Below are 11,845 nucleotides of genomic sequence, written 5' to 3'. Positions count from 1 at the left end.
CGTTCCCCGAGCTCGGCTGAACACTTGCGGCGTCCCCCGGGGGACCTGCACGGCGGTTAGCCCTGGTCCCGCGTCCCGTGTGAACAGCGATGAATGAATTCATTCAATGCACGCCCCCCCCCCCCGGGTGCACGAGTGTTATGAAGCCGGGCTATCGTTCCCCGAGCTCGGCTGAACACTTGCGGCGGTTAGCCCTGGTCCCGCGTCCCGGGTCTACAGCGATGAATGAATTCATTCAATGCACGCCCCCCCCCCGGGTGCACGAGTGTTATGAAGCCGGGCTATCGTTCCCCGAGCTCGGCTGAACACTTGCGGCGTCCCCCGGGGGACCTGCACGGCGGTTAGCCCTGGTCCCGCGTCCCGTGTGAACAGCGATGAATGAATTCATTCAATGCACGCCCCCCCCCCGGGTGCACGAGTGTTATGAAGCCGGGCTATCGTTCCCCGAGCTCGGCTGAACACTTGCGGCGTCCCCCGGGGGACCTGCACGGCGGTTAGCCCTGGTCCCGCGTCCCGTGTGAACAGCGATGAATGAATTCATTCAATGCACGCCCCCCCCCGGGTGCACGAGTGTTATGGGTCCCGGCTGGAGATCCGCGAGCTCGGCTGAACACCTGCGCAAGCGCCGCTGCGGAGACCCGTTAGAAGCAGCCCCGAAGGCCAGCGAAAATAGCCGAGAGTTAAGCCCCTCCCCGCCGTGGCTTCGTCAGCCACTCGCCGCTTCAAGAGGGACGGGCCTCTGGTCATGTCATGTCATAAATCACATGACCAGAGGCCCGCCCATCCTGACGTTGCGGAAGTTTGCCGAAGACACAGCGGGGAGAGGCTTAACTCTCGGCTATTTTCGGACCCGGCGAGAAGGCAGCAGGACGCTCTATTCACGGCTAACTCCCCGCGGTCCCCTCTGACCGATCGGAGCCGGTTTAGCGCTCCAGGCAGTCGGATACTTTAGCGCCTCAGCAGCGGGGGCGACGACCTCTAACATTCCCCGGGGAGCTGCCCGAGTGTAAGGCCGGGACCCCCGTCTGCTGGGGGAAAAAAATACCTGCACGTCCCCCCCCGTGTGCACGGGTGTTATGAGCTCGGGCTGAACACTTGCTCGTCCCCCCCGCCCCCGGGGAGCTGCACGGCGGAACAGCGATGAATGAATTCATTAAATGCACTTTCCCCCCGGGTGCACGAGTGTTATGGGTCCCGGCTATCGTTCCCCGAGCTCGGCTGAACACTTGCGGCGTCCCCCGGGGGACCTGCACGGCGGTTAGCCCTGGTCCCGCGTCCCGTGTGAACAGCGATGAATGAATTCATTCAATGCACTTTCCCCCCGGGTGCACGAGTGTTATGGGTCCCGGCTATCGTTCCCCGAGCTCGGCTGAACACTTGCGGCGTCCCCCGGGGGACCTGCACGGCGGTTAGCCCTGGTCCCGCGTCCCGTGTGAACAGCGATGAATGAATTCATTCAATGCACTTTCCCCCCGGGTGCACGAGTGTTATGGGTCCCGGCTATCGTTCCCCGAGCTCGGCTGAACACTTGCGGCGTCCCCCGGGGGACCTGCACGGCGGTTAGCCCTGGTCCCGCGTCCCGTGTGAACAGCGATGAATGAATTCATTCAATGCACTTTCCCCCCCGGGTGCACGAGTGTTATGAAGCCGGGCTATCGTTCCCCGAGCTCGGCTGAACACTTGCGGCGGTTAGCCCTGGTCCCGCGTCCCGGGTCTACAGCGATGAATGAATTCATTCAATGCACGCCCCCCCCCCGGGTGCACGAGTGTTATGAAGCCGGGCTATCGTTCCCCGAGCTCGGCTGAACACTTGCGGCGTCCCCCGGGGGACCTGCACGGCGGTTAGCCCTGGTCCCGCGTCCCGTGTGAACAGCGATGAATGAATTCATTCAATGCACGCCCCCCCCCCGGGTGCACGAGTGTTATGAAGCCGGGCTATCGTTCCCCGAGCTCGGCTGAACACTTGCGGCGGTTAGCCCTGGTCCCGCGTCCCGGGTCTACAGCGATGAATGAATTCATTCAATGCACGCCCCCCCCCCGGGTGCACGAGTGTTATGAAGCCGGGCTATCGTTCCCCGAGCTCGGCTGAACACTTGCGGCGTCCCCCGGGGGACCTGCACGGCGGTTAGCCCTGGTCCCGCGTCCCGTGTGAACAGCGATGAATGAATTCATTCAATGCACGCCCCCCCCCGGGTGCACGAGTGTTATGGGTCCCGGCTGGAGATCCGCGAGCTCGGCTGAACACCTGCGCAAGCGCCGCTGCGGAGACCCGTTAGAAGCAGCCCCGAAGGCCAGCGAAAATAGCCGAGAGTTAAGCCCCTCCCCGCCGTGGCTTCGTCAGCCACTCGCCGCTTCAAGAGGGACGGGCCTCTGGTCATGTCATGTCATAAATCACATGACCAGAGGCCCGCCCATCCTGACGTTGCGGAAGTTTGCCGAAGACACAGCGGGGAGAGGCTTAACTCTCGGCTATTTTCGGACCCGGCGAGAAGGCAGCAGGACGCTCTATTCACGGCTAACTCCCCGCGGTCCCCTCTGACCGATCGGAGCCGGTTTAGCGCTCCAGGCAGTCGGATACTTTAGCGCCTCAGCAGCGGGGGCGACGACCTCTAACATTCCCCGGGGAGCTGCCCGAGTGTAAGGCCGGGACCCCCGTCTGCTGGGGGAAAAAAATACCTGCACGTCCCCCCCCGTGTGCACGGGTGTTATGAGCTCGGGCTGAACACTTGCTCGTCCCCCCCGCCCCCGGGGAGCTGCACGGCGGAACAGCGATGAATGAATTCATTAAATGCACTTTCCCCCCGGGTGCACGAGTGTTATGGGTCCCGGCTATCGTTCCCCGAGCTCGGCTGAACACTTGCGGCGTCCCCCGGGGGACCTGCACGGCGGTTAGCCCTGGTCCCGCGTCCCGTGTGAACAGCGATGAATGAATTCATTCAATGCACTTTCCCCCCGGGTGCACGAGTGTTATGGGTCCCGGCTATCGTTCCCCGAGCTCGGCTGAACACTTGCGGCGTCCCCCGGGGGACCTGCACGGCGGTTAGCCCTGGTCCCGCGTCCCGTGTGAACAGCGATGAATGAATTCATTCAATGCACTTTCCCCCCCGGGTGCACGAGTGTTATGAAGCCGGGCTATCGTTCCCCGAGCTCGGCTGAACACTTGCGGCGGTTAGCCCTGGTCCCGCGTCCCGGGTCTACAGCGATGAATGAATTCATTCAATGCACGCCCCCCCCCCGGGTGCACGAGTGTTATGAAGCCGGGCTATCGTTCCCCGAGCTCGGCTGAACACTTGCGGCGTCCCCCGGGGGACCTGCACGGCGGTTAGCCCTGGTCCCGCGTCCCGTGTGAACAGCGATGAATGAATTCATTCAATGCACGCCCCCCCCCCCGGGTGCACGAGTGTTATGAAGCCGGGCTATCGTTCCCCGAGCTCGGCTGAACACTTGCGGCGGTTAGCCCTGGTCCCGCGTCCCGGGTCTACAGCGATGAATGAATTCATTCAATGCACGCCCCCCCCCCGGGTGCACGAGTGTTATGAAGCCGGGCTATCGTTCCCCGAGCTCGGCTGAACACTTGCGGCGTCCCCCGGGGGACCTGCACGGCGGTTAGCCCTGGTCCCGCGTCCCGTGTGAACAGCGATGAATGAATTCATTCAATGCACGCCCCCCCCCGGGTGCACGAGTGTTATGGGTCCCGGCTGGAGATCCGCGAGCTCGGGCTGAACACTTGCTCGTCCCCTGCAGTGTTTTTAGAAGAATTCCCGCAGAAATCGGATTTTTTTGAGCAATTCAAATAAGAGTAACAGCATTTGCATCCACGGTGTCATAAATATTTTCCACCAGTAGATGGCAGCAGCCCCTAGAATTGGAGTCGGCAACCATTCAAATACTTGAAAAAGTACATTTTAATGAGTTTTTAAGCCAATTTTGGCAGGCTCTCAAAGAATCAGCGAATGTGGTAGGGGGCTGAAAATTGCTACAGAGTACCTGTAGGACATGCAGATAAGTGGTGGAAAAGCACAGGTTGCTGGGCCTTTCGGTTCCGACGCTGCCCCTGTCCTTAAATGCCACTTCTAAGTGCACTGCAGGCCCCTTGAAAAAGTACATTTGGAAGGATTTTGAAGCGATGCAAGCAGGTAGAAACACCATTCCAAGGGCTGTAGTATCAGACTAACAGCCTGTAACTGAGCCCAGGGTTTTTAGAGCGATTCCTACAAAATTCAGCTTTTTTCCCATTCAACTAAGGCGACCGCTGCTTTAAGCCTATGGGTCATTTGTAACAATTTTGGCAGGCTCTCAAAGAATCAGCGAATGTGGTAGGTGGCTGAAAATTGCTACAGAGTACCTGTAGGACATGCAGATAAGTGGTGGAAAAGCACAGGTTGCTGGGCCTTTCGGTTCCGACGCTGCCCCTGTCCTTAAATGCCACTTCTAAGTGCACTGCAGGCCCCTTGAAAAAGTACATTTGGAAGGATTTTGAAGCGATGCAAGCAGGTAGAAACACCATTCCAAGGGCTGTAGTATCAGACTAACAGCCTGTAACTGAGCCCAGGGTTTTTAGAGCGATTCCTACAAAATTCAGCTTTTTTTCCGTTTCTGTTTTTTACGTTTTCTGGTGAAAACGCCTATACGTTTCAATGGGAATCACATTAAAATTAATATTTCAATAACCCCTGGAGCTACCACCTCATACGAGGTATCGTTGGATAGGTATGATTGCAAGCTACAAAACAACACCGCACTCGAGTTTTTATTCGACTGCTACACTAAATAACGACCTTAAATAGGTTTCGTTTACATTTGGCGAAAAAACGTCCCGTTCAGGTTTTTTTTTTTTTTTTTTTTTTTTAATATTTAAATAACCACAGGTGGTATCAATTGAATCAAGGTATGCCTGTAAAGGTATTACTGCGAGCTACAAAACAAGACCTTTAGCACGGAAACGAGTGTGACCCTAACCCTAACCCTGAGTCACACTAGTTTTGATGGGCCACAGATGGAGCTGCGTGCCTGCAACGGAGAGTGGGAGAGCTGGAGAGTGGGAGAGCTGGAGAGTGGGAGAGCTTGGGAGTGGAACGGCACTTGCATCCCAGTCGGATGCTGGGCTTTGGGACGCTCCATCCTTTTCACCGGCCATGGATGCGGCCAGGGCAGGGGGATGGATGCCTGGGACACAAGCCCAGTGCGGGGAGCTGCACGGCGGTTCGCCGGTGCCCCGCGTCCCAGGTGAACAGCGATTAATGAATTAATTAAATGCACGTCCCCCCCGGGTGCACGAGTGTTCTGAGGCCGGGTTGCAGTTCCGCGAGCTCGGGCGTGGGACGGCACTTGCATCCCAGTCGGATGCTGGGCTTTGGGACGCTCCATCCTTTTCACCGGCCATGGATGCGGCCAGGGCAGGGGGATGGATGCCTGGGACACAAGCCCAGTGCGGGGAGCTGCACGGCGGTTCGCCGGTGCCCCGCGTCCCAGGTGAACAGCGATTAATGAATTAATTAAATGCACGTCCCCCCCGGGTGCACGAGTGTTCTGAGGCCGGGTTGCAGTTCCGCGAGCTCGGGCGTGGGACGGCACTTGCATCCCAGTCGGATGCTGGGCTTTGGGACGCTCCATCCTTTTCACCGGCCATGGATGCGGCCAGGGCAGGGGGATGGATGCCTGGGACACAAGCCCAGTGCGGGGACCTGCACTGCGGTTAGCCCTGGTCCCGCGTCCCGTGTGAACAGCGATGAATGAATTCATTCAATGCACGCCCCCCCCCCGGGTGCACGAGTGTTATGAAGCCGGGCTATCGTTCCCCGAGCTCGGCTGAACACTTGCGGCGTCCCCCGGGGGACCTGCACGGCGGTTAGCCCTGGTCCCGCGTCCCGTGTGAACAGCGATGAATGAATTCATTCAATGCACGCCCCCCCCCCGGGTGCACGAGTGTTATGAAGCCGGGCTATCGTTCCCCGAGCTCGGCTGAACACTTGCGGCGGTTAGCCCTGGTCCCGCGTCCCGGGTCTACAGCGATGAATGAATTCATTCAATGCACGCCCCCCCCCCGGGTGCACGAGTGTTATGAAGCCGGGCTATCGTTCCCCGAGCTCGGCTGAACACTTGCGGCGTCCCCCGGGGGACCTGCACGGCGGTTAGCCCTGGTCCCGCGTCCCGTGTGAACAGCGATGAATGAATTCATTCAATGCACGCCCCCCCCCCGGGTGCACGAGTGTTATGAAGCCGGGCTATCGTTCCCCGAGCTCGGCTGAACACTTGCGGCGTCCCCCGGGGGACCTGCACGGCGGTTAGCCCTGGTCCCGCGTCCCGTGTGAACAGCGATGAATGAATTCATTCAATGCACGCCCCCCCCCGGGTGCACGAGTGTTATGGGTCCCGGCTGGAGATCCGCGAGCTCGGCTGAACACCTGCGCAAGCGCCGCTGCGGAGACCCGTTAGAAGCAGCCCCGAAGGCCAGCGAAAATAGCCGAGAGTTAAGCCCCTCCCCGCCGTGGCTTCGTCAGCCACTCGCCGCTTCAAGAGGGACGGGCCTCTGGTCATGTCATGTCATAAATCACATGACCAGAGGCCCGCCCATCCTGACGTTGCGGAAGTTTGCCGAAGACACAGCGGGGAGAGGCTTAACTCTCGGCTATTTTCGGACCCGGCGAGAAGGCAGCAGGACGCTCTATTCACGGCTAACTCCCCGCGGTCCCCTCTGACCGATCGGAGCCGGTTTAGCGCTCCAGGCAGTCGGATACTTTAGCGCCTCAGCAGCGGGGGCGACGACCTCTAACATTCCCCGGGGAGCTGCCCGAGTGTAAGGCCGGGACCCCCGTCTGCTGGGGGAAAAAAATACCTGCACGTCCCCCCCCGTGTGCACGGGTGTTATGAGCTCGGGCTGAACACTTGCTCGTCCCCCCCGCCCCCGGGGAGCTGCACGGCGGAACAGCGATGAATGAATTCATTAAATGCACTTTCCCCCCGGGTGCACGAGTGTTATGGGTCCCGGCTATCGTTCCCCGAGCTCGGCTGAACACTTGCGGCGTCCCCCGGGGGACCTGCACGGCGGTTAGCCCTGGTCCCGCGTCCCGTGTGAACAGCGATGAATGAATTCATTCAATGCACTTTCCCCCCGGGTGCACGAGTGTTATGGGTCCCGGCTATCGTTCCCCGAGCTCGGCTGAACACTTGCGGCGTCCCCCGGGGGACCTGCACGGCGGTTAGCCCTGGTCCCGCGTCCCGTGTGAACAGCGATGAATGAATTCATTCAATGCACTTTCCCCCCGGGTGCACGAGTGTTATGGGTCCCGGCTATCGTTCCCCGAGCTCGGCTGAACACTTGCGGCGTCCCCCGGGGGACCTGCACGGCGGTTAGCCCTGGTCCCGCGTCCCGTGTGAACAGCGATGAATGAATTCATTCAATGCACTTTCCCCCCCGGGTGCACGAGTGTTATGAAGCCGGGCTATCGTTCCCCGAGCTCGGCTGAACACTTGCGGCGGTTAGCCCTGGTCCCGCGTCCCGGGTCTACAGCGATGAATGAATTCATTCAATGCACGCCCCCCCCCCGGGTGCACGAGTGTTATGAAGCCGGGCTATCGTTCCCCGAGCTCGGCTGAACACTTGCGGCGTCCCCCGGGGGACCTGCACGGCGGTTAGCCCTGGTCCCGCGTCCCGTGTGAACAGCGATGAATGAATTCATTCAATGCACGCCCCCCCCCCGGGTGCACGAGTGTTATGAAGCCGGGCTATCGTTCCCCGAGCTCGGCTGAACACTTGCGGCGGTTAGCCCTGGTCCCGCGTCCCGGGTCTACAGCGATGAATGAATTCATTCAATGCACGCCCCCCCCCCGGGTGCACGAGTGTTATGAAGCCGGGCTATCGTTCCCCGAGCTCGGCTGAACACTTGCGGCGTCCCCCGGGGGACCTGCACGGCGGTTAGCCCTGGTCCCGCGTCCCGTGTGAACAGCGATGAATGAATTCATTCAATGCACGCCCCCCCCCGGGTGCACGAGTGTTATGGGTCCCGGCTGGAGATCCGCGAGCTCGGCTGAACACCTGCGCAAGCGCCGCTGCGGAGACCCGTTAGAAGCAGCCCCGAAGGCCAGCGAAAATAGCCGAGAGTTAAGCCCCTCCCCGCCGTGGCTTCGTCAGCCACTCGCCGCTTCAAGAGGGACGGGCCTCTGGTCATGTCATGTCATAAATCACATGACCAGAGGCCCGCCCATCCTGACGTTGCGGAAGTTTGCCGAAGACACAGCGGGGAGAGGCTTAACTCTCGGCTATTTTCGGACCCGGCGAGAAGGCAGCAGGACGCTCTATTCACGGCTAACTCCCCGCGGTCCCCTCTGACCGATCGGAGCCGGTTTAGCGCTCCAGGCAGTCGGATACTTTAGCGCCTCAGCAGCGGGGGCGACGACCTCTAACATTCCCCGGGGAGCTGCCCGAGTGTAAGGCCGGGACCCCCGTCTGCTGGGGGAAAAAAATACCTGCACGTCCCCCCCCGTGTGCACGGGTGTTATGAGCTCGGGCTGAACACTTGCTCGTCCCCCCCGCCCCCGGGGAGCTGCACGGCGGAACAGCGATGAATGAATTCATTAAATGCACTTTCCCCCCGGGTGCACGAGTGTTATGGGTCCCGGCTATCGTTCCCCGAGCTCGGCTGAACACTTGCGGCGTCCCCCGGGGGACCTGCACGGCGGTTAGCCCTGGTCCCGCGTCCCGTGTGAACAGCGATGAATGAATTCATTCAATGCACTTTCCCCCCGGGTGCACGAGTGTTATGGGTCCCGGCTATCGTTCCCCGAGCTCGGCTGAACACTTGCGGCGTCCCCCGGGGGACCTGCACGGCGGTTAGCCCTGGTCCCGCGTCCCGTGTGAACAGCGATGAATGAATTCATTCAATGCACTTTCCCCCCCGGGTGCACGAGTGTTATGAAGCCGGGCTATCGTTCCCCGAGCTCGGCTGAACACTTGCGGCGGTTAGCCCTGGTCCCGCGTCCCGGGTCTACAGCGATGAATGAATTCATTCAATGCACGCCCCCCCCCCGGGTGCACGAGTGTTATGAAGCCGGGCTATCGTTCCCCGAGCTCGGCTGAACACTTGCGGCGTCCCCCGGGGGACCTGCACGGCGGTTAGCCCTGGTCCCGCGTCCCGTGTGAACAGCGATGAATGAATTCATTCAATGCACGCCCCCCCCCCGGGTGCACGAGTGTTATGAAGCCGGGCTATCGTTCCCCGAGCTCGGCTGAACACTTGCGGCGGTTAGCCCTGGTCCCGCGTCCCGGGTCTACAGCGATGAATGAATTCATTCAATGCACGCCCCCCCCCCGGGTGCACGAGTGTTATGAAGCCGGGCTATCGTTCCCCGAGCTCGGCTGAACACTTGCGGCGTCCCCCGGGGGACCTGCACGGCGGTTAGCCCTGGTCCCGCGTCCCGTGTGAACAGCGATGAATGAATTCATTCAATGCACGCCCCCCCCCGGGTGCACGAGTGTTATGGGTCCCGGCTGGAGATCCGCGAGCTCGGCTGAACACCTGCGCAAGCGCCGCTGCGGAGACCCGTTAGAAGCAGCCCCGAAGGCCAGCGAAAATAGCCGAGAGTTAAGCCCCTCCCCGCCGTGGCTTCGTCAGCCACTCGCCGCTTCAAGAGGGACGGGCCTCTGGTCATGTCATGTCATAAATCACATGACCAGAGGCCCGCCCATCCTGACGTTGCGGAAGTTTGCCGAAGACACAGCGGGGAGAGGCTTAACTCTCGGCTATTTTCGGACCCGGCGAGAAGGCAGCAGGACGCTCTATTCACGGCTAACTCCCCGCGGTCCCCTCTGACCGATCGGAGCCGGTTTAGCGCTCCAGGCAGTCGGATACTTTAGCGCCTCAGCAGCGGGGGCGACGACCTCTAACATTCCCCGGGGAGCTGCCCGAGTGTAAGGCCGGGACCCCCGTCTGCTGGGGGAAAAAAATACCTGCACGTCCCCCCCCGTGTGCACGGGTGTTATGAGCTCGGGCTGAACACTTGCTCGTCCCCCCCGCCCCCGGGGAGCTGCACGGCGGAACAGCGATGAATGAATTCATTAAATGCACTTTCCCCCCGGGTGCACGAGTGTTATGGGTCCCGGCTATCGTTCCCCGAGCTCGGCTGAACACTTGCGGCGTCCCCCGGGGGACCTGCACGGCGGTTAGCCCTGGTCCCGCGTCCCGTGTGAACAGCGATGAATGAATTCATTCAATGCACTTTCCCCCCGGGTGCACGAGTGTTATGGGTCCCGGCTATCGTTCCCCGAGCTCGGCTGAACACTTGCGGCGTCCCCCGGGGGACCTGCACGGCGGTTAGCCCTGGTCCCGCGTCCCGTGTGAACAGCGATGAATGAATTCATTCAATGCACTTTCCCCCCCGGGTGCACGAGTGTTATGAAGCCGGGCTATCGTTCCCCGAGCTCGGCTGAACACTTGCGGCGGTTAGCCCTGGTCCCGCGTCCCGGGTCTACAGCGATGAATGAATTCATTCAATGCACGCCCCCCCCCCGGGTGCACGAGTGTTATGAAGCCGGGCTATCGTTCCCCGAGCTCGGCTGAACACTTGCGGCGTCCCCCGGGGGACCTGCACGGCGGTTAGCCCTGGTCCCGCGTCCCGTGTGAACAGCGATGAATGAATTCATTCAATGCACGCCCCCCCCCCGGGTGCACGAGTGTTATGAAGCCGGGCTATCGTTCCCCGAGCTCGGCTGAACACTTGCGGCGGTTAGCCCTGGTCCCGCGTCCCGGGTCTACAGCGATGAATGAATTCATTCAATGCACGCCCCCCCCCCGGGTGCACGAGTGTTATGAAGCCGGGCTATCGTTCCCCGAGCTCGGCTGAACACTTGCGGCGTCCCCCGGGGGACCTGCACGGCGGTTAGCCCTGGTCCCGCGTCCCGTGTGAACAGCGATGAATGAATTCATTCAATGCACGCCCCCCCCCGGGTGCACGAGTGTTATGGGTCCCGGCTGGAGATCCGCGAGCTCGGGCTGAACACTTGCTCGTCCCCTGCAGTGTTTTTAGAAGAATTCCCGCAGAAATCGGATTTTTTTGAGCAATTCAAATAAGAGTAACAGCATTTGCATCCACGGTGTCATAAATATTTTCCACCAGTAGATGGCAGCAGCCCCTAGAATTGGAGTCGGCAACCATTCAAATACTTGAAAAAGTACATTTTAATGAGTTTTTAAGCCAATTTTGGCAGGCTCTCAAAGAATCAGCGAATGTGGTAGGGGGCTGAAAATTGCTACAGAGTACCTGTAGGACATGCAGATAAGTGGTGGAAAAGCACAGGTTGCTGGGCCTTTCGGTTCCGACGCTGCCCCTGTCCTTAAATGCCACTTCTAAGTGCACTGCAGGCCCCTTGAAAAAGTACATTTGGAAGGATTTTGAAGCGATGCAAGCAGGTAGAAACACCATTCCAAGGGCTGTAGTATCAGACTAACAGCCTGTAACTGAGCCCAGGGTTTTTAGAGCGATTCCTACAAAATTCAGCTTTTTTCCCATTCAACTAAGGCGACCGCTGCTTTAAGCCTATGGGTCATTTGTAACAATTTTGGCAGGCTCTCAAAGAATCAGCGAATGTGGTAGGTGGCTGAAAATTGCTACAGAGTACCTGTAGGACATGCAGATAAGTGGTGGAAAAGCACAGGTTGCTGGGCCTTTCGGTTCCGACGCTGCCCCTGTCCTTAAATGCCACTTCTAAGTGCACTGCAGGCCCCTTGAAAAAGTACATTTGGAAGGATTTTGAAGCGATGCAAGCAGGTAGAAACACCATTCCAAGGGCTGTAGTATCAGACTAACAGCCTGTAACTGAGCCCAGGGTTTTTAGAGCGATTCCTACAAA

Source organism: Acipenser ruthenus, chromosome 8 (genome assembly GCF_902713425.1).
Source record: "Acipenser ruthenus chromosome 8, fAciRut3.2 maternal haplotype, whole genome shotgun sequence".
NCBI lineage: Eukaryota > Metazoa > Chordata > Actinopteri > Acipenseriformes > Acipenseridae > Acipenser > Acipenser ruthenus.
This window is presented reverse-complemented; position numbering follows the sequence as displayed.